This window comes from Mercenaria mercenaria, chromosome 2 (genome assembly GCF_021730395.1).
Source record: "Mercenaria mercenaria strain notata chromosome 2, MADL_Memer_1, whole genome shotgun sequence".
Taxonomy (NCBI): Eukaryota; Metazoa; Mollusca; class Bivalvia; order Venerida; family Veneridae; genus Mercenaria; species Mercenaria mercenaria.
In genome coordinates, this window is record NC_069362.1 from 20,351,380 (window position 1) to 20,379,302 (window position 27,923).

The 27,923-nt window shown below is 33.3% G+C and overlaps 1 protein-coding gene across 3 annotated transcripts in view; it reads right to left on the reverse strand.

The window, feature by feature from the left end:
- Window positions 1-27,923, reverse strand: part of LOC123563445 (tachykinin-like peptides receptor 99D) — a 357,242-nt gene that overhangs the window by 205,458 nt on the left and 123,861 nt on the right. For all 3 annotated transcript variants that reach the window (XM_053531853.1, XM_053531865.1, XM_053531862.1), the window contains exon 3: window positions 21,853-22,148. The gene's annotated coding sequence lies outside the window, so the exon portion shown is untranslated. The remainder of the gene's footprint in view (window positions 1-21,852; window positions 22,149-27,923) is intronic.

A 27,923-nucleotide genomic window follows, 5' to 3' on the forward strand; every position in this document is an offset into this window, starting at 1 on the left:
ACATTTGAAACCGTTGAAAGCTAAGTACATTTATAGGCGGTAGAAAAATGGATGTTTCGACGGATCCTGCTTTTCAAACACATTTCCTGTCTGGTGTAAAACTGATTTGTTTGGAGCATTTTTATAGCAACAACCATACAAGAGAATAGAAATAATAATCAGGTAGAACAAAATAATTCCAAGGAACTTAATATGAATATTTCTATTGAAGAAGTTCGAAAAGCTATCTGGAAGGCAAAACTTGGTAAAGCCGGTGGGTTTGACAGAATCCCTGTTGACATTTTTAGAAATGATTGTTCATTGTCATTTTTACATATTTTATTTAATATTTGTTTTGAAAAAGGTATCATTCCCACTGACTGGGGAAAAGTAATTATTACACCAATACCCAAAAGCAATACTGTAGATCCTCGAGACCCTTTATCATACAGAGGAATCGCTTTGTCCTGTTCTATGTACAAGTTATATTGTTCGATTTTAAATGAAAGGCTTTCATCTTGGGCTGAGTCTAACAATATTGTAGCTGATGAGCAGAATGGCTTAAGGAAAATAAGAAGTACTGTTGACCAGATCTCCTGTTTAACCAATATTATTGATACTAGAAAGAAACAACGATTATCCACTTACTGTGCTTTTATTGATTTTCGCAAAGCATACGATTTTGTTAACAGAAGTTTGCTATGGAATAAACTGACACATACTGGAGTGAACGGTAACATGTATAGAGCTATAAGATCTTTGTATAAGTCTTTGTCTACATGTGTCAGAGTAAAGGGTGCGCACCATAAGCCGGTTTAAGCTCCCCAGTAGTGTTTTTGCCACTGACCGTTCCAAGGCGGTGTCCCACTGTGTTCCTTTGTTTGTTCGTTTTGTCCTCTTGTGTGGGCTTTGTGTGTGTGCGCGTGTATGTGTGTGTGTTCCTTTGTTTGTTCGTTTTGTCCTCGTGTGTTGGCTTTGTGTGTGTGCATGTGTATGTGTGTGTGTGTTTATGGTGTGCGCGTCTGCGTGCTGTAGGTTTCGTTTTGGGGAGGCTACGATTTTGGTACGTGGCATTCCCTGTTTGATATTTGTCTTTGTATAAATACTGACTGGTTTGAAAATAACTCTGGTCTACGTCAAGGTAGTTCGTTATCTCCAATTTTATTTAATATGTTCATAAATGACTTGGTAGCAAAGATAAATGCTTCTGGTAAAGGTGTAACTATTGATAATGAAACAATATGTATGTTGCTTTATGCGGATGATCTTGTTTTAATTGCCGCTAATGAAGCTGACTTGCAGTTTATGTTAAATGTCATGGCAAATTGGTGTTCTACCAATTCAATGATTGTAAATCCTCAAAAAAGTAATATTGTTCATTTTCGTATACCTTCTGTTAGCAGAACAAACTTTTGCTTTACATGTGGAAAACATAGCTTAAAAGTGGTTAATCAGTATACATACTTAGGCCTTTTATTGAATGAATTTTTAGATTTCGAAGTAACTGCCAAATCTGTCGCTCAGAGTGCTGGTAGAGCTCTTGGGCTACTTATTGCCAAAGCTAAATCTATTTGAGGCATGCCTTACAATGTTTTCCGTAAATTATATGATAGTACTGGCCGGCCAGTTGTTTCCTATGCAGCATCAATTTGGGGTGTTAAATCATACTCGTGTATAAATGCGGTGCAGAACCGAGCAATCAGATTCTTTTTTGGTATTGGCAAATATACTCCAACAGCAGCTCTCTACGGCGAGACTGGTTGGTGTCCGCCACACGTTAAACAATGGCGTTCAGTTTCTCAACAATGGCACAGATACAGTGTTATGGATAAAATCCGTCTAAACTATAGAATCTTTAGTAAATGCTCCAGTAAAAGTGGTAATAGGTGTAAAAATTGGCAGTTTATCTTTAAACAGTGCCTCTTTAGAACTTAATGATCTGTTGACAAATGTAAGTCACATGTCAGCTAAAGCTTTTTGTAAAACTATTGAAGAAAAGTCCATGAATAATTATGTTAACACATGGAGAAATTCTGTCAATAATATAGCTGGTGCGAGTAGAAATGGTAGCAATAAGTTGAGGTCATATAGATTATTCAAGCAGGAGTACGAAACTGAGTTTTATATCTCCACAAATAGTATTCCAGCCAAACATAAGTCATCTTTTGCCAAATTCAGGTGTGGTGTAGCACCAATTAGGTTAGAAACTGGAAGGTACGAAAACTTACCAGTTAACTCTAGGGTGTGCCCAATGTGTAATGAATGTGTTGAAACAGAAAAACATGTGCTCCTTGTATGCCCAGCATATGAATCTATAAGAAATACCTTGTTTCAAAAAGCATGTTATATTTGTCCAGAGTTTCACTCTTTCGATGATGATCAAAAATTTGCATTTGTTCTATCTAATAATAACATTGTTAAAGAAAGTGCAAAAACCTGTTTCTCAATATTAAAACATAGGTCTGATCTTTTGTATTCCTAATGTTGTGTATTTATCTGTGGATTTAAAGTTCTAAGCTTACATGAACCCACAATGAATATAGGTTAACACTAGGGGCTATACATAAATTTATGTCTGTCAGCTCACCTTTTTAAGTAACTACTGTTTTATTGTAGAGTGCATTTTATGTACAAATTTTGTGTCTTATATAAAATCAATGCTAAAAATTCTTTTGCTAATCAAACCGGTGATGATCTGATCATAACTGGATCATTATCTTAAAACCATTTTCTATCCTATGCATTTGCAATTCTTTTCCTTATTCAGTGTCTTACAGTATTGTTTCCTTTTTATGGCAGGTTTTAATTAAGATTAGCAAGGGAAATTTTGGCTTTTAAATTGTACAGTGGTTGATTAAATTACTGATATTCTATGATGTTCTTGTAGACTACAAAATCTCTTATAACTCTATGTAGAGTGGCAATGTGCTTTCTCTTTAAAATACTTTTTATCTGTGATATTTGTAAATTTGCATGTATTGTATTGTCACATTGAAGACTATAATAAAATAAAATATGTATGCATTTCCTTTAATATTTGTTACAAACGACTTAATCACACAAATTTGTTGTAATCTGATTGTATATTAGAAAGACTGAACTATTTTTATTGCCAAAATACATACAATACGAGCTAACAATATGTTGATACTGATTATCGAAAATCTGAAGCAAACATGGTACAAATATACGTATATACAATGATAATATAAGCATTTACACGAATAAATGCTACACAACCACCAAAGTTATTTAGCATTGATAATGATAAACTAAAAGTAAGCCATCACAACGTACCGAGACAGAAAGATTACAGAACTAGAAAATTACAATGAGAAGTACACTAAACTGGAAATGGTTTTGGCATTCTAGTATGCTTAGGTATATGCAATGTGTTTTATTTGTGATAAGGTATAGGTTACTTAATATGGTTTTACCAATGTTTTTCTAACTTCTGTCATGTATCAATAGAAAAAGTCACCTACAGTGTACATACTACATACGTCTGAGTAATACTTGAGGTACATTTAACATTTTGTTTTACAAACAATATTCACAGTCTAAAGCTTTTCCTGGTATTAAGCATTCCATAATTATGCCTTACGTACGATTACTGTGTATCAGAATCTGTGTATCATTCTGATACGTGCGTACAGCGAGATTCGTATTATTATGGTGGTAATTGTATGATCAGTTGGCAACGCAATTTGTCAAGATGTCTAGAAAACGCGTGACTTACGGGACAAGATGGCACAAAAATAATGAAACTGTGATTTGTGATAGCAAGTACCACTTCCATAAAATATAAGAAATTGTATCATTACTAAAGCCAATGCATCGTTAAAAGTTGTTTGTGTCAGCACTTTGGGAAAAAAGCAAAATCTTTTGTAATTTGAAGGGCATCTCCCTTTTATGTCTTTGTACAGACACAATTACTAGTATCACTTTCTGCAAGCTTAAACCGATTCACCAGAAATAAATATGTTTCATTTAGCTGAAAATTCATGTTTCCTTATTGACTTAACCAGATTACAAAGGCTAACCTAAATGCTTGGAAAAATTGATACTACAAGTTTCTATGGCTTTTAGCAGATGAGATAGGTAGCATGCATTAGAGTGTTAAAAGTAAAGGACAAAAATAGAAAATATATACATAATGAAATCATTAGGTAAGCTGGTATAACACAGAAAAGAAATTACATGTTATGAATGAAAAAGAAGTATGCTGCATCACAGGGTCAAATTTATAATTAATTCGTTTTAGCTACCAGATCGTAGCTGAATTTTAATGTTCAGTCCTACATTAAGTAACTGCTTTCTATTAGGTATCTACGGTGGCACAAAGGTGACATCCGCAACACTGTGTTTAAATTGTGGCCACAACTTAGTAAATTGTGGCCACAACTTAGTAAATCGTGGCCACAATTTAGTAACTTGTGGCCACAACTTAGTAAATTGTGGCCACAAGTTACTAAATTGTGGCCATAACTTAGTAAATCGTGGCCTCAACTTAGTAAATCGTGGCCACAAGTTAGTAAATTGTGGCCACAAGTTAGTAAATTGTGGCCACAATTTATTAAATTGTGGTCACAACTTAGTAAATCGTGGCCTCAACTTAGTAAATTGTGGCCACAATTTAGTAACTTGTGGCCACAACTTAGTAAATTGTGGCCACAACTTATTAAATCGTGGCCTCAATATAAATAAAGTGTTGCGGATGTCACCTCTGTGCCACCGTAGGTATCTGTTTTGTATTCAAAGTATAAAGTGTCAGTCTACTGTCGTGTTGAATTGCAATAAATAATTTTATGATATTACTAAGAGCTTTATTATACTAGTAGACTAAGCAAACTAAAAATGTGTTAACGCGAATTATTTAACTTTAACATTTCTAGACGGAGAACAAAATTAGCAGACAGATCTATGGCCGTCGTTGGTCCCAAATGGTGGAACGATCTACCGATCTGTCTTAAAGAAATTCAGTCTGAAGCCAGCTTTAGGTCAAACTGAAAACACATTTGTTTAGTCAGTTTCATGAACAATGAGTGTACTCTTGTTAAAATAAAAAATATCAGTATTGGTATAAAATAGTATTTATATATGTCTAAATCTAAGTTCTAGAATCCTGTCCATATTTTGAATGTATATGTTTCAAATGTGTGTTGTGTAATTGTAAGGCGCAATAGAATATTTCATAATTTTTGCGCTATATAAATTCCATGTATTTGTATTTATTTAACAGCTTTCAAACATGTATGTTGGTATTTTAAAAGCAGTCTAACACGAGTTTCATCATACATATATTCAAAACTCTTTCGGCAACATTTATTTACATAACGTAACACCGTCAATTTACATTTTTCTGGACATTCCTCCTAGAAGACGAACATAAGAATGTTTGCTTTTCCTAAATTTGCAGTTGTAAGATTTTGCGATTAGGTATGAAACACTCATTTCATTAGGTAGCAGGGTACACTTTCGAATTTTGGCCCCCGTCAATATTTGTTATAAAGAGAACATCGTGATTTTGGATGTCTTTAAATTAAGGTGAGAGATAATGATTATTAATTCTTTAGAAAAATTTATACAGCCGATACATGTAACATTCTGATGTCAGTTGGAAAACTAACTGCTGGTAGCTTTTTATGATCAATGAGACACCATTTCGCGGAAAATTTCAATTCACGGAAGGGTTCTGTGCTTGTTGATTGGTACTCAGGAACATTTTCGTTATTTTCCGAAAAAACGAGCTGGATGGGCCCCCATTCCGTTTATGTCCTGACGTTCAGTACGGACTATTAAATTAAGAAATGCAATAAAATTGGACAGTGTTCTTGCAGCGGGATCATTGTAGACTGTTCAAAAGGTGCAAAATTGATGATTTTGGCACGCTATTTTTCATAGATGATGTAAACCTTTCGCTTTGATAACTTTCTTTATTCTTGTATGAGAATCCTGATCTTTCCATTAATTGAAAGCACAAAACATGCACGCAATTTATAAAATAGCCACCCAAATTTTGCTCATAGGGGAAGTGCAGTATTGCGACTCGCTACATGTAAGACCGTCCGTGTCCAAATATTCGCATCTAAGTGTACCTTGCTACCTTAATGAATGAAACAATGAAACTATGAATATGATAAGAAAAGTTTTAGTAAGATCCATTTGCATATGAAAACACAATTATGTGTCTCAAGTATATATTTCATACTCAACCGACTTGGATACACCAATACAAACTTGAAATGGAAAATGAGAATTGGGTATTTACAACAGTTATGTTCCGGCCACGTAGCTATCACAACATGCTGAGTTAATTTGTTGAATAATACATACTATTGCAGTCCCATTGGTGTTAAAGTGCGGAAATGTTAAACTACTGACGGAAAATGCATAAGAGACACATTCAATTCAATTGTTTTAAAAGCACAACTATTTTGTCAAACAATATCTCCTAAAAATGTAACGACTAGCACAGGAATAAATTGTAAAAAGAATATTTTAGGCTGCAGCCAAGCTTGTCACTATTTTGTTCAGAATTGTAAGATGCAATGAATCTATTTTAAATCCTCACACTTCTCATTAGGAAGGTTATAATCCGGATTTTGTATTCTTTCTTGTTTTTAATATTTCGAAATATGTTTAGGAACTAAAGATGTAGATATTTGAATAACTAGATCAAGAGTCTTTGGAAGGAACCATTTATAAGTGTTACAGAAAATAATATTGAGAATTATAATAATTGTATTGCATCATGAACAATTATGAGTTTGTACATGAACATGAATAACTCACAAAGCCTCTCTGTTAGCGAAGCAAATGTGTGGGGTTTAGTAGGCAGCGTCTAAAGTGACAGACTGAAAATGTATATTCAGATATGCACTTTAATACATTTTATTTTGGAACTTTAATAGCCCTCATTAGCCAGTAAGTGGCTGTCTACTAGTGTAACTGTCGACGGGTATCCTGCTTCTAACATATATTCATCACAAATTAAGTTTACAGTTAAATCTGAATGTTTAGAATACTCTGGCGACAATCGACATGCACTTTACTTTTTATTCTTAAGAACAATAAAGCAATTTGATCTCTTCTTATTACTTTAATTAACAGGTTGAATGTGAGATACACTCATTAAATCTGCAGAGGGAGAGGGACACACGGACAAACAGTTAGACTGGCAGCGCCTGCAAAAATACACCCATCTTTGAAGCAATGGGCATAAATCATACATGATACTTAACATGCTTTAATTCATTTTAACTGAATTTGTGTTGACATAGATTCTCAATTTAAATCGCTTCCTATATAATTCGAATGAAATAGGACGTAAAGAAATTAGATTCACTTTATATAATCTCGTAAGTTTGTTACGTCTGACATTAATTAAACAAAGTTGCTACAATCTGATTTTATATTTTCATCAGAAACAGAACTCAAAACTCAAGCACAATTTATTATGACCACGATACGAATCAAAATGGTTTATTGATCAATGAATGGTGCATTTATACCGTGATATAAAAGACAGGTAATTTTATCATTTATATCATGGATAATTGTAAACCAAATGTGAGTATTTGTAACGTATGCAAACAACAAGACAATGATGAGCTCTATGAAGGCTATGATTATTCTACGCTTGTCCGATACATGCGTATTTCGAGGCTTTGAATATAATGCGGGTAATTATATGGTCGGAAGGAAGCGCAGTTTGTTAGAATGTCTAGAAAAAAAGTGACTTACGACACAATATATTACATACAAATAATGAAACTATGCGGTGCCCCAACGTGTTCTTTTATTTGTTCGTTTTGTCATAGTGTGTTTCCGTGCGAGCGTGCGTGTACACGTGTGCGGTTATGGGAGGCTGCATTTTTGGAACGCGGCTGTCCCTGATGCATATTCATCCTTATTTTTGTGATAGGAAGTACCATTGTTATTAGATATACATACCAAAACAGTATTTGAGCAGCGCCATGAGAAAATCAACATAGTGGGTTTGCGACGAGCATGGATCCAGACCAGCCTGCGCATCCGTGCAGTCTGGTCAGGATCCATGCTGTTTGCTAACGGTTTCTCTAATTGTTATTGGATTTTATAGCGAACAGCATGGATCCTGACCAGACTGCGCGGATGCGCAGGCTGGTCTGGATCCATGCTGGTCTCAAAGCCACTATGATGGTTTTACCACGGCGCGGCTCATTTTATTTTAGTACTGTATAAATACATCGTATCTCGATAATACAAGCTATATTCATCGGCGATCTCTGTGTATGTTTTTAATACAGAATCTTTTTGTATTTTTTGTTTTCTTTTTGTTTCGTGCAGCTGGCTTACGGAAGATCAGTTGTTCTACCCAGGTTCCGCTCGTACCTAAATAAATCCCGGAGCGATACCCGGGATCTTCCCCTACCACCAAAGACTAGAAAGATGTCATATGGCATATAATTGTGTCGGCAAAAACAAAACCAATAAAACACTTACAGGTTTATTTTAGGAAGCATATTCTATCCCTCCAAAAACAGAGACTAAAATGAAGTCACACGTTTTTCATTACCGAATTGTCTGTGTATGTAGCAACACTGATTGTTACTTTTACATAAACAGTGGATATAATACTATCACATACAATTCAAATGTTCTAGTTTCTTACTTATAACAATGTGGAATTACAGAAATGTAAGTATGAAAGAGTTTTGGTGTTACATGTGAACAATTCGTAACAATATACATGTATTGAATGGCTCGCCGGTTCATAGTCAAAACAAAGAAGAATCGATGGCTAGTAGTTTTGGCTAAGGAAAAGCAAGTCATCGAGTGTTTTTTTACATAACCTCAAGAAAATAAATTTAAAAGGTCTACCTTTCTTTTATACATGAATGTAGCAAAAACTGAGATATACTCTAAACTAATGAGGTTTTGTTATTCTATTAGCAAAATGTCTAATATACAGTTCCACTAATAAAATTTCCATTAGCAAGGTTCAATAAATAACTTAAAGCTGAAACCTGATCGAATCTGACACACCAAAGTGCATTGTAATTGTGTTTTAAGTGCTTGTAGACAAATGCAGCATCTATAAATATAGTCAACAACATCTTTGTGAAGTTATAAAATACTTGTTTGTAACAAGTTTTTACATTTTGTAAATTTAATAAGAAAACGTGATTTTAAATTGAAAGCTTATGTGACTTTCAATTCACGTTTGACTGCCATTTGTCTTTTACAGACCAAGGGAAAAGATAATGAATGCCGAAAACAATGAAAAGTCAAACAATAGTACAACCTGGTAGATTTTAAAATTGAAAGTAACATACTTTGTTCGCAAGCAATATTGACTTGAATGTGAGTTCTGTATTTCCGTAGAACGCAGCATAAATTCCTCCTAAGAATTTTTCAAAATATTGATTGATGTTCTGAGAAAATTTTCATAGAAATAATTACAGGAACAATAGTTACATTTACACGTTTTTATTTTCAAAATGATTTGTCTCATTTCATTTTTCTCCCTGCTTTTACTGATTCCTATGTCAAAATTTGAACGAGTGTCACAATTATCAAAAGTGTCTGTGTTTGTAATAGACATTGTCGGCTTAAGCTGATGTGGACAATGAACTGTGAATAAGCTGTAAATCCTGGGGGTCTTCTCAAAACCTACTTGTATTTCGTTCACTGTTACAGTAGCTGACATTGTGTATAAAACTGAATCTGGGTTATGTTCTATGCTTGTGTAGGAGGTAATTAAATATGGGACAATTTAAATGAATGCTAGTAAAGGAATGTTCTCATAAGACATTAGAAGTGTTACTTCAACCAAGCATGAGTAAAGTGTTTTATCAAGAGCTCTCCAAAATATACATGTACTTAGAATAAGATTTCTTTAGAAAGAAAATATAGTAAATCTATATAAGTTCCATAAATTATGTTTCCCGTTTCATTTGGTACAATTGTTTCTGCCTTCGTTAGATGTGCGTCCATCATTCCGTTTTCACATAACCTGATTTAGCTTCTCAAAATCCTCTGCTAGGATTTAAACGGAACTTCACGGAAATGATATTTATTTTATGCTAACTGATGAAATACTGTGTTTTATCAGTGAGATATAATCCATATCACTCACTGATATCACTCACTGTAAATGCCGATCTATTTGTACATTGTGTATGAATTTTAAGTTATTTGTTTAAAACATGATGGAAATTGTAGTCGCACTTTGTTCTTTATAGTATATTTATCGATTCAAATTATTTTACTTAATGAGAATTTCATAACGTTATGCAGCAAAAAGTAAAATAAAAAGGAAATTTATGCTGTGTGAGTCTTTCTTACGTCAAAACACGTCTGATGTCATGTCTGTTTACGCGCACCTATTTCCCGCGCTGAGATTAAAATTTATTGCAAAATGCACATCTCAACGTAATTAAGCATAAAATAAAAAGAAAGTTTGTTTGTTTTTCGTGAATATGGAATATATATCACCTCGAAGTGAAAAAAAATTCACAATGTCACTCGTGCTACGCGCTCGCGAAAATATTTGAAATCTCACTTCTCAGTGAGATATATTCCATATTCACTCAAAACAAACAAATATCCTCCATGTATAAAGCCTTGTGCGTATCCTCGGATTTTTTGTTGACTTTGGGTCTCATAGATTTATTTGTTGAATGAAATTGATCCGAACTACTTTATAATTAGCACGATTTGAATACAATTTCATAGGAATCATCCGTATAGATTCTAGCTGAGCATGTATTACAGGGTTAATATTTAAATAATCTTGTACTGAGTAATGGCCCTTTGAATACCATATATAAAGTCAATGAAGAGATTTCTGTAATTCATCTTCATACCTTCTGCCCAGATTTCATTGAAGCTTTCAGGGATTTACTGAAAGAATATGTGCATATTGTTGCTACATACTGCTCGAAATATTTTCCGGAGATATGTTCATTACAGTATTGATTTTACTGCAGAGAAAAAAATGTTTGGACTACTTCTCCTAGAATACTGCTTGAGTAATTTGACTGAAACGTCTTAGGAAAAGTTGAATGTCTAATTATTCATAAGTTATGGACTTTACGTTGAATGATTATAACAATTTAATTCTATTCAGTAGGCCTAAGAATCTCTATTTCCGGTAACATGCTCAAAAGAATTAGGGTAAGTAGGTCGGATTATTTTTTTATGAAAGGGAGACTTTTCGAAAATTATTTTGTGTCAAAAAATGAATACAAATAAGAGGGTTATGTCTTTAGAGCATCAGGAAGTTGTTTTCTAAAATCACTGACCATATCTAAGGCATAAAAAGTGCAGTTTGGCAACTTTCTGTCAAAATGTTGAAAAAAATATTCTCCAAGGCCTTAAAAACATTTAGTGTCGGGCCAATTATTCAGGGTACGTCGTGATACCGGAAACAAACATTTTTTTCCCTTTACGCTTTATTAGAGACAGATATTATGTAGACAATTTTGGGAACGCCATCAACACCAGTGGAATGAGGAAAATGCTCTTAAAAATTGTTTTATTTGGAGAAATTTGAAAATAAACAAAATCCAAATAAAGATATTTTGTGTAAAATATAAATGGATTGTATTTCAGAAATTGTTCAACAGTATAATTTTTGTTTTAATGAGCAAACCAAATATACATACAAGTTAGCAAAATAATTTCAAAACGGCAAAATTCCTTAAAGGTAACACTCGTTTGGGAATTTTAAATTCAGAACTGGGAAAAAATACTGTCTTTGCTTTAGAATAACCTCTTTTTACTGGAGGCAGATTTATAGGGGAATAAACCCTGCTTGAAATTTTTTGCCAACACTTCATCAGATTTCAGTGATAGTAGAAAGTGCTTGGTATAAAGCCGTGGCACGTACGCTCGAATTAATGTTTACTCTGAATTCGAAAAAATGTGTTTTGAAACGCTCCCTAGATAGTCCGCATTCGATGTTCACAGTCAGACTTCACATAAACCGACAATGTCTAATGGAACTTGCTTACGTGTTTGCAATGGTATTTTTCGGCGCCGCCGTTTGTTTTCACTGAATATGCAAATAAAGCATGTCTCCCTGGACTAATGAAAACTCGCCTTATCGTATATGGAAAAAAACACGCGGGAAAGCCAGTTAAAATTCACATGTTATGTCTGTGCCGATTAGTCGAAACGTGCGATTCCCCGGGATTTCAGGTTCATATTTTCATATGTAAAATATTGTTTGGTTCACATGCAAGGTATTTCTTCATTTTTAAGTTATGAATTAACACATTTACAACTGATACAGGAGATTAAAGGTGGGTGTTGCTCATTTATTGTTAGAATTCTGCATTAACTGATCCGCGAAAATAATGTTGAAATTATATCTAAATATATATATTGTCGAATCGATAGAGCGAGGCAGAGAAGCCAAAACACAAAATTACTTGGCCTATGTCGAAACACGAACACCTCGTGACCTGTCATCAAATGACATATTAAAGACGTTGACAATTTGAGGCCCGTCTGCTAAAATAACATTAAAGCGCACCAGAGTATTGTGTTGTGACTATTCAACTGCACAGAAAATCAAGGCTTTATTGTAAAAAAAAACAACTGAAGAAGTGGGCCTCAAATACCCCGGGTTAAATCCTTACAGTTAATATCACAGTTTTAAGCACGCCTGCACATGGCGGGTAAGAAAAGCATGTGTAAGTACCACTGTGTTTTTTAATATACCAAACTAATGTCTTTAATGTAAATGCGCCGTTTATCTTTTTTAAAGATATTTCTTGTTTAAAGTGTGGTTGTAATTTTTGTGATATTTTAACGGACCAGAAATAAGAACACCATTATATTTAAGTTTGTACATCCACTTGGAACAAATATCAACGTTTATGGAATAGTTTATATGCCTGTGTGTTTTCCCCACACTACAACTGATGGTTCCCTTTAAGAAATAAAACTGCTCTTAGGTTGCATGCTTACAAAACATTACGTTAATTAATGGTAGCAGCTAAGTTTCAAAGATGTTAAAATTACTATTTTGTGAAAAGCTGTTAGTCTATGTCTCGTTTGCACCCTATGACTGTCGTTTGGACGTATATCAAATAAAAGGAATTTTCGTAAATATTCTTAAACAAAAATGACGGTTATTGACGGTTATTGAAATAATAACATGGGCTGGATATGTGTTTGAAGGATTTGTGCCCAAACTTCCTATCAATAAATTGTTATAAGTTATTTGTTAACAATGCAAGACTAAATAAACGTTCATATTACCTTTGGTTGGTTTGTATGTGAGTCATCAGGGGAAGGGAGTATCGATACTATAAAACATAGCGTAGAAACACAAGATGAAAGAAACTAAAAGAGTAAAAGACTATTTTGGTGTGGTTGGACAGGGGATTCGATTAGGATAAATCCCAAATAAAAGGCAAGGTGCGCAACCTCGCCTACTGAATATTCTTATGTAATTTCATAGATGAAGGTCAAATACCTCTAACAGGACACATACTTTTTGACCGTTTAAGCCATCTTTGACTCAGTTAAGGGACATAACTCTGGTCTGGCAGAGTGAAATCCTAAACAAAACAACATATTAAAATTCCACAAGCTGAATAACAATCTTACGACGTTTAATGACTGTAGGTCTTTTATTGAGGTATGAACAGCACGAGTTTGGACAGATGTCCGGAGGGACAGAGAGATGTACTGACAAGGGTGAATCTAAGAGCCCATTCCCACAATACAAGAATTTTGGATAGCACAAAAAGAATAGAATTATAATAAAGAACCACTTTAAGAACATGTCATTTATGTTATGTAAATATGTGTGATTAATTTCATTGTAGGCCTGATTTTTATCAGACTTTAAGAAATTATCTAGTCAAACAATAATGAATGTCGAATACTTTCAATCTGAGAATCTGTTCAAACGTTATATTGAATTATTCTTTTAAAAGCCATTTTTTTTTCATACAATAATTAGCATTTTATTTCCATTTCTTTGACTTCTTGATCTTCCCATACCACGCAATTTATTCTGTTATACCAGTATTTCTTCTCCTAATTATGTGACAAAGACTTTTCGTTCATGTTTTTACTGTATAATAGTCATGCCCGTATGAGCTAAACGTTTTGAATGAACTCTGAAACCTAAACCTTGTTAAAATACGATTAGTGTGGGTTTAAAGGGAGCGTCCGTTTATTTAATTCAATCGGCTGTCATTAAAATGCACAAACTGTTTAGACAAATCCTGACATTCAATTGTCTTATTTTATGCGGAGAAAGACAATTCATTTCGGAAACGTTGAAAGTGGCAGTTGCAAATTGGATGTCTGCGATCTAAAATTTTGACGGATATTCTGATTTTCAGACATGCTATCCTTTATATGGTCTAACTGGTTATGAAATATTTTTGACAATGTCCATATTTTCAACTATAAATGTTATTATTCATATTACACGTGCTTAAACACCTCCTATACATACATACACATTAATTTTTAAATATGATTAAATGCACGTGTCAACGCATTTGGTAATAATGTAAAAACTGTCTCATCCTTTTGTATTGCATTTTTCTTTTCCTCTCATGAATGTACTCAATAAAATTGAGTCTGCTATTACTTTGCATAGTTGCATTTTTTATTCCGAATCTCCTTGCACCTCGCCAATTGATGAGGGGTCAAAATCTGATTTAGGATGTAGAATTTTTCAAATGAACCTCCAGATGGTTTACGCAAAATCGGCGATTCTACTCAGCTGATATCTCGAACATGGAATAATGCTTCCTCCACAATCAAAAGCTAGAAACTTGCTATGTCACATTATGATTATGTCGGTTTGATGTTAAACCAACAAAAACAAACAAAAGTAATCTTCTTATATATTGTATTAACTACCAAAGCAGCAGTCTTTAAGAGCCGTACTCTCTCCGTCCTGAAAGCTCCAGCTTGCATGAGGTGTAGGAAAAGATATGGAAAATAAAAAATATTCTATGAATACCATAAGTCCATTAAAGAGTCTGGTGATTGGAAATTACAGACCATAAACTATTCTAAACGAATTCGAACAATTGAAAACAGAACGATCGATATTCGGACAGAGAAACAGATTATAAATTCATGAAGCGCGAAGGTATGACCAAAATGTTCATACATCGTTTAATATCTGAGTTTTGCATTGATTATTTACGTAGCTTGTTAGCAAACGAAATAAATTTCTTCATAATTCACATCTAATTGGATGTAAAAATATATCCACTTTATCTTATCTCGTAAACTTGTTACAACTGACTGTAATCAAACAAATTGCTATAATCTGATTCTATATTTTCATTAGAAAGAATTAATGAAACTCAAACAATTTATTAAGGCAAAATGCATTCTATACGATTCATTTAATAGAACTGATTGATTGATTTCAGTTAATTGAAAGGGTTTTATTTCTTGGATGTTTTGTTTGTTTGGTTTTGATTGTTTGTTTGTTTGTTCGTTCGTTTTGGGTAAATTGCCGTTTTTTCCTCGGATAGTTATGTACGACGGGCAGTAACCTAACCAGTGTTCCTGGATTCTACACAAGTTCAAACCTGTTCTCCGCAAGTAACTGACACATGAATCAGAAGTGAAGGACGAATGATTTCAGACACAATGTACTTTACCAAATCGCCATGGAGAACATAAGCTTCGCTCGAGGCTCGAACTCACGATGCCGCGATCCTTTGATCTGCGCTCTCCCTATTGAGTTATGCGGGATGGCTATTAGAGTTTTGTAATTGTTTCTCTTCTTCCTATGAAAAGGTGTAGTTAAAATAGATCTTGTTAAACTTCCGTATGATAATAAACTGTATGCTCTAAATTTGCGATTATAGTTGAATTGTTGTTAAAACACACGCTTTTACTTTTACACTGTTTCCGTAGGAACTATTAGTTAATCAGTCACTCGCGTCCATACTTAAATCAATATATTAATCAAATGATTAAAAGTAAACTCTTCAAAAGTGGGGCCATACCTCTTATTATTCAAAGGGGTGTTCACTGAAAATTTACTGACTGAAAAGCGAACAGTGCAGACCATGATGTACAGGCTGATCTTGGTCTGCACTGGTCACAAAGGCAGAATCACTTGCCGCCAGCAGGGTAAAGGTTAAAGCAAAATCCAATACTGAACATGCTAATGTTAAACAAACCTACGACAGTATTTACTGCTCTATATAATGTATGAAACGGGCTGAAATCTCTTGCACAATGTAATCAATGGACTGGTCATTAAGAGTCTGTTGCAATTTTAGTTTCTAGAATGACACAAAATTCCAATAACATTTTTACCCTAAGAACTGAATAAACACTGTACCCTTAAATATTTAATTATATTATTTGAATGAACGGGGACAGCATCATACACATTGTGAATTATTAACTTGAAGAATAAATATGATTACTGAATGCTGGGGGATCTCTAAACTGTCTTCTACATTTTTCTAAATTTTTATTAGTCACAATATAATTTGACTGATTTAAACAAAGTATGGTAAGCTTCTACCATAACGTTTACTGATGTTACCCAATAGATAAAGGTAATTACTGTATCATAAAACATGTGTTAGTATTAGTAACTTAAAAAAATCTGTAATATATTATTTTTGAAAGTATCTCCTAAACTTCTCAGAAAACTAATACAATAACATTTTGCGGAAGGGTTTGGTTAGCATGCAACATTTTATTTAAAAATAAAGTGTATACGTACTTTTGTAGTGCTGGTAATGTTTTCTTCTGACACGTAATATTCATTATTTTCATATTAGCTTGATGTATTTATTGAATTTCTAACAGCATGGTTTATGTAAAAATAGCTCTGCTGTTTACGATAAATGCCAGAACAACTAAAAACAAATAGGGAAACGTATGTATTATCAGCGTTCAACCGTAAACTGTAACAGTCAATAACTTTACTTTTTCTGTGCATCAGCCGTTCTTTTTATATAAAAACGGAACATTTTGCAATTTCATCTACACATTTCATACATATTTCATGTTTTAATTGTAATAACCCAGCAGTTAAACCAGTCAAAAAAGAATAATGCATTTAACATGTTTTCTGGATATCTATTACTTTTAATGCTAAGGAGCTTTTAAGATTTCAAGGTACAGGATCCTTTCATACCAGAAGTGTGTTATGCATTATGATGATAAACACCAAACAGCATAAAATTATAGCTTATTTTATTATCTTCCTTAACTAACGCTGGTTGTTATCAAAAAAATGTCTACAACATGAAAAAAACAAACAAATAAATAATTAAATTGTTAACGAATTGTTGGATAAGTTAAAGCAATGTAGAGATAATATACCTCTTTATTTTAAGTAGTAGGTTTATTTCAAGATTTAAGAATTATGTTTTGAAAAATCAATATATTAAAGTTTCCGCATGCATATTGTATAGTCCTTTGTGTTAAGATAAAACATTTTCTAATACACGTGTTCTTCAAAATCGCAGTATTCTGCCAATGCGGGGTAAAAGAATCTTGAAGCAAGGTATTACACACTTTTCAAACATATAGTTATCTATTTTCAGAGCAATATCTTTGTAAATTATCATGGCATTTAGACAGCTACTGGCTTTCTTATTTTATCATCAGATCACTCTTTTCAAATCTATTCTGACAACGTCATCCATAATTATCAAACATTCGGAAAGCATTTCTGACACAACTTAAAGACTACAATAATATGTTGTTCTCTACAAGGATCTAATAGAATGCATATATTGAATCAAAGTGCCAGGAAAACAACATTTAGACGCACGAAGAAGCTTTCTAAACGCAGCTTACACCATTTTATGTTACTTCGTTTCCAACTGAATGAATCTTTGCTACCAATCAACTTATTAATAACAGTAAAGCTGTCATAGAATGTGGTGTGATCGTGGACCAAGTGGGATTTGAACTCACGGCCTCTGGATACAGCGACTGACACTTAACAGTTTTCAACAATAACAACAATGAAATATCTTTAAACTTGGGAACCAAACTGCAAGATTTCAAAACCTGTTTCAAACAATGAAAATATCACAAACATACTGTTTTAAAAAATAGCAGTAAGAAAAATTGCTTTACTGTATTTATTTACGGTTTTACCGAACCCAACTCCAAACAGATATTTACAATCTATATTTGATTTCATATAGGATAGCAAACCTTAAAAATATAAAGAAAAACGTTAATTAAGTACTTTAAACAGGCGAGCATATCATTAAGCTTACTGATGTTCAGGTTTCCATATTTTCTATTCTATTATTAGGTTTGTTAAGAAGGGTGTAAGTTATAATTGTTACTTATATGTAAATGGTGACACTTCAAGAAACAGTATTCAAGTTGCCATATCCTCTATGATTGCTTGAACTGAAAATGTAAATCGGAGCATTTATATAAATAAAGAGGAAGCAAAGCAAATACACAATGGAAAAACTGAACAATCTTTTCATGATTTTAGACAAACTGTGCTCCTTCGTTTGTTTTCAAATAATCATCAAAACTGTAGATATAGTGCATATTGTTCTACAAAACAATTTTTGTAATTAACAGTTCGTGCATGGCGTGTTACTTCGCTGTTGTTTATTCATACGTGCACCATCTGTGAATCTCAGGCAGACTTACAACTGTTTGTTATTCACGCTGTAAGCTCCAGACATAGCAGCAAGGACTTGTTCACACTTTGGGTATTTTTATTTTGTTAAAATATGTAAACAGGTACCAGAATCAAGACAAGTAGGATTTAAGAGACAAACATTATAGAAAACGGAAAACGAACATTAAAGGAGGTTAAACATTCATCACCAGCCTTTAACGTTAACATAATATTACTTTATATAATCGGTAAAATTAATAAACTTGTCTTACTCGCACTTCCTATCTAAACATATCTACCAAAAAAAGTGAACATTATCATGTCATTTTGCCATGGAAATGACACATTTTCTATACTTGAGTTAGCATAATATGAACGACACTGAATTGAGTAAACACGTGAACAAATATGCTCTGGTCAAATTACCAATCTTTAATGGTTCTCTTGCAGAAACATAGAAACAGGAATGATATCATATATGTTAAGATTTCTTTTCCCTAAGCACCATTTTAAATAAACATTCATTATATGATATAATCAGAACCATTTGTAACATGCCAAGATTTCCATACTTGTACAATGAAAAGATGTACTCACGCAATACTTTTAAATGATCGCATTGCAACACTATTAAATGTACAAGTAATGCGCTTTCCTAGCAGAGTAAACTTTTTGGTGTTGAATCAAAGTGAACTTACTTTTTTTTGAAACAGAAAACAACACCGAATTAATCAATCCGTCAACTCTCATGCCATTTTGCTGTCATAACATGAAAATATTTTGAGCGAAAGCTTATCCGAAGCATATCATGTATACAAATTGATTTTGCAAATATGAAATAAGTTTCATACGTCGCCAAACGCTGCTATCATTACGACTACAACAAGAAGCCCGACAGTAACAAGAAGAACGTATATTAAAAACAATTTATGTTGAAAATAATACGTGACAAAATTAAGCATGCGTAGGACAACACATATTGCCTTTTTGTGCTAACGAAACCAGTAGATATTTAAACTAATACACTTCAATGCCATTTACTGACTGACGACCACACCTTTGCTGTACTTACAGAAAAAGAGGTTAACGTATTTGAAAGAAACGCGATACAATGATAAAACGTGTTTGTCAATGAATAAAACATAGAATTAAACTGGCTCTCTATCTATTGTGGATACCAGTCAACAACTGTACATTTAAGAATAAAATAGAACAAGTGGAAACTCCACAGGTCGCTCAACACAACAAAAACGAAAATGTTGCAGGCTCGGTTTGATTGAGCCTGTTCATGGACGGTAGTTAAAATGCATGCTACCGTCCACGCCCTCTAGCCCCGGGTTGGGCAGAACTCAACATTTACACATGCTAAAAGTACATAAAACAATTTAGAGACATCCGCGGATGTGTTCATACGGCGGTGCACATGGAACCTTCAATGCTACACTAGCGTGTAATTCAATGAAAAGCGGCATATGGTCCCCAGTTAAAATAATGGGTTTGCCCTAAACGAGAAAACAATGAGCAGAACTAAACAAACTGGAATTTAGAAAGGGGATCTGAGGTTATGGAGCCTGCATATCACAGGAACTGCCAAAAGAAGACATGATACACAGACACAAGTTACAAAGCTTGTAAAAACTACTTTAAATAAGTGGTACATACAGAAGTATTGACCATCTGATGAAAATCATCTCCTATTGACGCTACGCAAAGGATCTGAAGAAACAGACAAAGGGTCACGTTCAGACGACCTTTTCGCTTGCCATTTAAAAAATCTATATTTAACCATTCGGTATTTGATTATTATGAGTTTTTAATTCTTATGGCTGCACCATCGTGTTTTTCTTTGCGAAGAAATAAAATAACAAGGCAAAAAGAAGATAGATATTGACCATCTAATGAAAATCATCTCCTATTAACGCTACGCAAAGGATCTGAAGAAACAGACAAAGGGTCACGTTAAGACGACTTTTTCGCTTGCCATTTAAAAAATCTATATTTAACCATTCGGTATTTGATTATTATGGGTTTTTAATTCTTATGGCTGCACCATCGTGTTTTTCTTTGCGAAGAAATAAAATAACAAGGCAAGAAGAAGATAGAATTTGCGGAGTCCATGCATCAAAGATATTTCTTTGCTCCGGTTTAAACTTATTGATTTTAAATGTTTTCAATGCATCGTGTAATACTTCGACATTCGACGCCATTTTGCAAGTTAAAAGCACAGACCACAAGATCGTATGACAACAAAAAGAAGAAAACTTTTATTTATCAGGAAAATATTGCTATATTTTTTAAAAGCTTTGAACTAAATTGTTATGGAAACATATGAGAATCAGTTGTTTGCCTAGTTTTTCCATGCAAAATGAAAAGCATTTGTAATGTGGTGCTGGAGGTAAAACTGCCTTAACTGTAAAACTGCCTTAATTATAAAACTTTCTTCCGTGGTGTATTGATCAAAAACGCGGCGATCTGGTTACGATTTCAGACTCGGGCATAATTTTTTAAAGATAGTTTAGAAACAAAACCTTGTGTTCTTATGTTCATAATATGACGAAACTTCAATTCTAAAGAGGTTTAGCCAAAATCTAGACTCCGGTTCCTTTAAGCCAAACGCTTGTTGAAACAGGCCGTCTGACTGTTTCTAAACAGATTAATGGAAATAAAAATAGCATATTAGAAATCCGATTTTACAGAAGGGTCACCATCAGATCTTATTTAGTAAGTAATATTGGAATAATTGATAAAATATTAAATATCTATTTGACATACACACTGGTCCTAAATGTGTGTTTTCATTTATCCAGTTACTAATGAGTGAAATTATAAATGTTGTACAAAAATAATATATTTACATATATTTGATATGCAGTCGTATCTGAATAATTCAAAACATGCAGAAAGTCAAATTGCTTTCAGTAATATTCAATGAACTTTCCGAAGGGCGTTTTTATCTGTCGCTTTTAATTAGTGACGTATCCGCCTATTATAAATGAAACAGGTCAAACCTTTTGAAGTATAAAATGTAGTAGTTACTGTACATATTTTACCTTAATTATTAATTCTCCGGTACTCCTGGAGACTTAGTTTTAGAAATTTAGTTAAAATGTTCAAACGTGTTGATACAGGGATATACGAATAGACCTAAAACAGATATATTAACGACCAAAGCAGCGGCTATATGACCAATCCCTTCGACGTATACAAAGACTGAAAAAGTCTAAAAACAAAAATTTCACTAATGAATAAATAAAGCATGCACATACCTGCAGACTTGTTTATTTTCTTCTTTTATCTGCGCAGACAGCTTACATTAGCACATTAATTTTTATAAGCTAGCTCAGTCTGTTCAATTGTAAAGCAACTAATTCCAACAAAAATAAATTGCAGGTTAGGTGTGGAACAGATTGTTGGTTACTGATGTGAGATTAGATGTTTAGAAATATGCCGCTGATTTTGTTGTTGGTGATGATTTAGTCATTATCGTCATCGCCATCACAGTCAGTCACCGCTGTTGATTTTGACACTACTGCGGGTCAAAACAATAGATACATTGGCACATCTGCAAAAATGAAAAACAAATAATAATGTTGTGTTTAACAAGTTGTATCTAAATATAATAGGTAAATTAAAATATTTGAAGAAGAAATGAATATTATCTTCTACTAGCACTGAGCTACTGTAAGACGTTAACTTTTCTATTGTAAGATCCATTTGCCATATATTAAATGAAACACAGTATGTACTAAACAAAATGTTTTTAAAGCCTCTTCGTTCCAACATGTTGTGTCATATTTAAACTAGATATAAAAGTAATGGTATATGCTTTGAATTTACATGTGTTTTAGCTTTGAAATAGTTGTCAAATACATCAATTGGTATGGCTTTAAGAAATATTTGAAAATCAAATATATAAATTCGGTTCCACTTTTCAATCTGAAATTCATATTAAGTACACAATTCATGTAAAACACACAAAGTACTATCTTCCAGCAGAGCATTCAACTATGACAATGATTCATTTTTGCTTTGAACCTATGGACTCTTTGATTAAAAAACACTGTTCATTCACACTTTTAACACAATACACAGGTTGAGAAGTATTTTAAAGAAGACCTTTATTTTATAGTTGCTAATATTTGTTGAATTTATCTTATTCTGTTTATGTCTGTGTTCTTAAGGTAGTACATCCTTTCATTTGAATTATTTACGTCTTTGTTATTTGTCATCATTTTTATTTAGAAAATAATAAAATCCACGAGAAGATCCTTTGGAAGAATAGGGCAAAGCCAAGCAAAATAAAAGCTCTGTTTGAGTGAAGTTGTTAAGTGTGCATCCGAGTACTGTCTTAAGCGTATTTCTGTTATAGTAAATTGAATGTTCACCATGATCCCTAATGACTAGAAAATGTACCAACGCTGAGACCAGCCGCTGCAACTCACTTCCTTACAGCAATACCAACAAAAACTACGAAATCGTGAAATAATGAAGTTGAAATGTCACCACGGGTCTTTCGTAAAAAACTATTAAATTTCATATTATACTGACATAATTTCGTGTTGGCTGTTGACACCCTCTTTCTGTCCTTACCTATACATAATGACGGTGAGGGCCTTTTGATATATTATCAACCAGTGAAAATACTATATAATTCTTTTTTGAAGGTTACTAATATTCTGTAACTCCAGCAGCAAGTATGTTTTTGTTATATCATACCGAAGACAACATCAAGCGATTGATATTAACCAAACTTAACACGTCTCTGCTCTTTTCCGATCAGTTCACAAACAAACATGTTTATTATCATTTTTTAAATAAAAATCTATCCTACAGCATTATAAAATCGTTGGAAGACCGTATATTACTGAAACAGATATTACCAGATTGGGATGGTGTATTCAATCGAATATCAGCCGCATTATTGATAAATGTAATACATAAAATACTGCTTGAAAGAATTCAAATGCAATCCTTTTTGGTAGTAGGAAATTAAGATTTAGTGTTTACTTGAGGTATAATAATAAGTATAAAGTGAACTGCATATCATTTACTATAAGTTTCAGAAGAAAGCTTTACACCAATTTATTTTATTAATACTCTCAGCTATGAATCCATCATATCATTTCTCTTTTATCTTTATTTACTGTTTGGTTCACGTTTTCCGTATTACAGTTAGCCTTGATTTCTCTTAAAATATTATACAGTAAAACCTAGTAGTAATAGGATATTTTGATTTTCCGAATATCTTATTTTAAAAAAATTGGGTTGGGTATTTTCAATTGAAATTATGGCCATTTTGGACACTATCAATTGCTTAGAATTTAAAGTGTGGCTTTATTTGTTGACAGATTGTTATAAAACTTTCAATGTATTTTATCCACGCAAAAGTTAATTTCATTTTGTGTGTGTGTGTGTGTGTGTGTGTGCGTGTGTGTGTGTGTGTGTGCAAAACTGTGTTTTTGCGTGATTTTACATTGAAACAAATGCATTGACTATAATATTGGCATTCTTACAGATATTTAAAAGATTGAAAGTAAACCATATAATCTAGATCTTGCAAAATCAAACCGCAGTTTGTGGTAAACCCTGTTATGGATTAGATGGATGTCGCAGTACAATGAAAGCTCATGCAGCCTTAATATGCGAAAGATGTTTAATTTGAAAATATATTAGTATGGATAATTGCTAAGGATGGTATGCACTTTAAATAACTTTCTGATTGTCTGATATTAATCACGAACCAGGTCGCATGCTTCAAGGTTGTGACGAAGAACATATGACATGTTTTGTCGCATACCGTCGAGGAAATTACATTCAGGATTCTATTTAAAGTTTACCAATATTGTTCGTAGCATGAGCATTAACGCTAAAAGGGAAAACTAATTTCTTTTCTTAGAAAATCTTGTTTGTATTGGTCTATCTGCGAACGGTTGGTGTCATTCTGACCTCAAAAAATAGAACACAAAAAGTTATGAAAAATTAAAAGGACATTTAGATGTTTTGTTGTTTCGCAAATTTCATAATATGCCCGTAATAATAAATAAAAGAGAGGTTTGCTTATGGAGGAGTCTTAAATATACTTAAACCTTTGGTCCATGTCTAAAATAAGTTTCTTTATTCTTGGCTAAATCTCACTTTTATTCATCTATGTTCAAAGGTGCTGTTTAAAATGTAGAAATTGTCTGCAGCAATAGACGGGATGGTCACATTAATGATTTTAACCGCCTTTACAGCCTAGCGGGAGATGGTGGTTTCTCTTCCTAGCTATAACACACCAAAGACGTGAGAAATGATACTAGCAACTTCGTCACTAATAGCACACCATTAAGAGGATAGTGTTAGAACTAGTTAGCCCGGTGTCATTATAATGCAACTAGGTAGGATATTATGGCGCATGTCTACGGTGTTATATTCCAGCAAGGCAGACACCATCGTTAATATGGCTGAAGAATTATTGAAAAATACACACACGCACACACAAACACACACACAAGCCTACTAATGATTGTTAGGTTTTTGGAGACTTAACTGCTATTGCAAGCACAGACTGAGGGAATTAACTGCGGAAACAAACCTGCTCCGTTTGTCAACAAATAACTGTAAAATAATATACAAAGGCATTTAGTTTTGACAAAGCTACGACATACGTTCTTATTTTAACTTACTCAGTCTATTCATGGTTGTTATAGGTCAACTGTCATAGAAAAGATTCAGCGGCATACAGTTCTGACGAACCTACGACATAAGTTCTTATTTTTCTTTACGTAGTCTACTCACAGATATTTAAATACATGCAAAAAAGAAAACTAGATAATCGGTTTATCTTTCAATGACAATGTGCACTCACTTATTACATTCAGTGTTATTTTGCATGCGTAATCTACTACTATTTCAAAATGCAGACTTGAAATACCTTTTTGCAACAATTTACATGTTCAGTGCTTAGTTCTTTTATTTGTCGTTTCCAGTTTCTACACTATTTACCGTTGAATAATTCTGACTGTATGCATTTTGTGACAATTTATTACAATGAAAACTGTGCAGTCAACAACCTAAGAGGTTGTTGGTGTTATGTGTATTCTCTAAAACGTTTCCGTGCCTAATTCTATCACTAGAATTAGAGGGATAAATGTGAGTGACCACATTCAATGCGACAACACTTATATATGTGGCAAAAACGTAATGTTATTGAAACATTATTTTAAAAGCAATTTATTGTTATGCAATGAATGGACATTTCATTATATAAGGTTGTTTTAATCTCTTGCTGAAATTGCTTTTAATTCAATTTTACCTAGATAAATAAAATCCAGCTTAAACAGACACATTTTAAAACCATATGTCTTTTTTTACAAGCATAGCTAACTCTGATTCGAATGCATTTCAAACTTAACGATCACCTCAGTAATTACAGCAGAGTGCGAAAATACACGTTGGGCTTATTTTACGCTAATACTCGTAAACGATGTGCCTTTAATAGGTAGAAAAACATTTTTAATGGTGCAGCAACTTCATGACGTAAAAATACCAAAGCTGCAGTATACTTTACCCTATTTGATCAGTAATAAACACCGTGCAAATAAAAGCCGGAACACATGAAAATAGATTTGTCTTGGGAAGATTGTCGAGAATAAACTGGATAAGACTGATGCCTTAAATTCTACAGTATTTAATAAATGAGCATAGAAATGTAGCAGACAACAAAATTATATCTGAGTCCCAAGGAGACGGATTTACATGGTTTTGCGTCAACATTATTGGAGGAAACGATTTCGGATACTAAGCTAGTTCAATAAACTATCCAGCTGTATTTGGAATTTCTTAAGATGAAATATTTTCAGAGATCTGCGTTGCAAAAGAATTTACTTTAACTGAGGAAGATGACATCGGGTACACTTAATCACACATATTGTTATTGATTTGATACAATCCAATGAAATGAGGGACTACGAAGATTTTTCTTTACCTCTCATGAACAGACTCAGTCAAACCGAGTCCGCTATTATGTTGCTTGTTGCGTTACTTGCTTTAGAAGGATCTTTTCACAGATTTTAGTATCTACAAAATACAAGTGTACATACGAAAATTCAAATTCATTTTTCAAATTCATCTTAATGAGTTGGATATTCTTCCTTGTTTTTTGATAATTCTTGGAATCCGAAATGACATCTGAATGGCTGAAGAAGTATACATCATGATTAAAAAGTTAAAACATTAATATAAGCATGAAAGCTGAAAAACTGAACAAGTTTTATTGTGAAAGCAGTCAAGGTAAGAAAACTGAAAAACTATTTTCAAATAAGCAACTGAAGTGGTTTGATAAGACTTGTAAAGAGTCAAAAACAGAAAACATTGGATTACTTCGCATATGTAGACCCTATCAGATGTGACATAAATCTGTCATTATATAAAGAGGCTAAAAGTACATTTAAAAACATTGTCACGGAGCTGGGCGACCTTACAGAGCTATAAACAACGTCAAAGTGTTTAGGATTAAACTGAAAGCTTGGTCACATAGCAGAAAAGAATAATAATAGCAGTAAAGTGCAGTTGTTAAGCAATTCTGAAGGCAAATGTGATGAAAGCGTAAAAACGTAACCGACAACAAAAATATTCTACTACAACATAATCAGTTCGGTTAGGATGAAAATTTAAATGATTTTAAGATTTCTGCTCCAGTTCAGGGGCTGCAGATGAAGAAGTGATGAGATTGAAGAGGGCAAAAGTGGTGCAAAAGACAGGAATTAATTTCATATGTCAGTACTATTTTTTTCAGTGTCGGATAATTTCCTACTTTATGGAGTAATGCAAATATTGTATATTTTACACTAGAAGGGAGACATTCATTATTTTTGATTGTGAGGTAAGCCGTCTTAGAACATGGCTGCTGACTGAAAATTATTTCGAAATAATAAAGGGGTATATTAGTAAGTTAACGCAGCTATATGGTATGATTTTAAATGTAAAACAAAACTTTACACGTATATATTTGTTGCCTCATTAAAGGAAATCATGCAATTTCTCGAAAGAAGTTGTGATTTTGATTATTAGCTCACCTGTCACTAAGGTCAGCTTTTTTTGTGATCAAATACACTCCGTCCGTTCACAATTTTTTTTGTGAACACAATAGAGACCACATTTTGCAACCGATTTTAATCAAACTTTCACACAATTTGTATTGACATGATATCTCGATTGTTTTAGAAACCTGGCTAGATCCCATCATGGATTTTAGATTTATGGCCCCTTAAATTGCCAATATTTGCTATTTTGGCTTGTGAACACAATAGGGACTACAATTTGCAATTGATTTTAATCAAACTTGCACACAACTTGT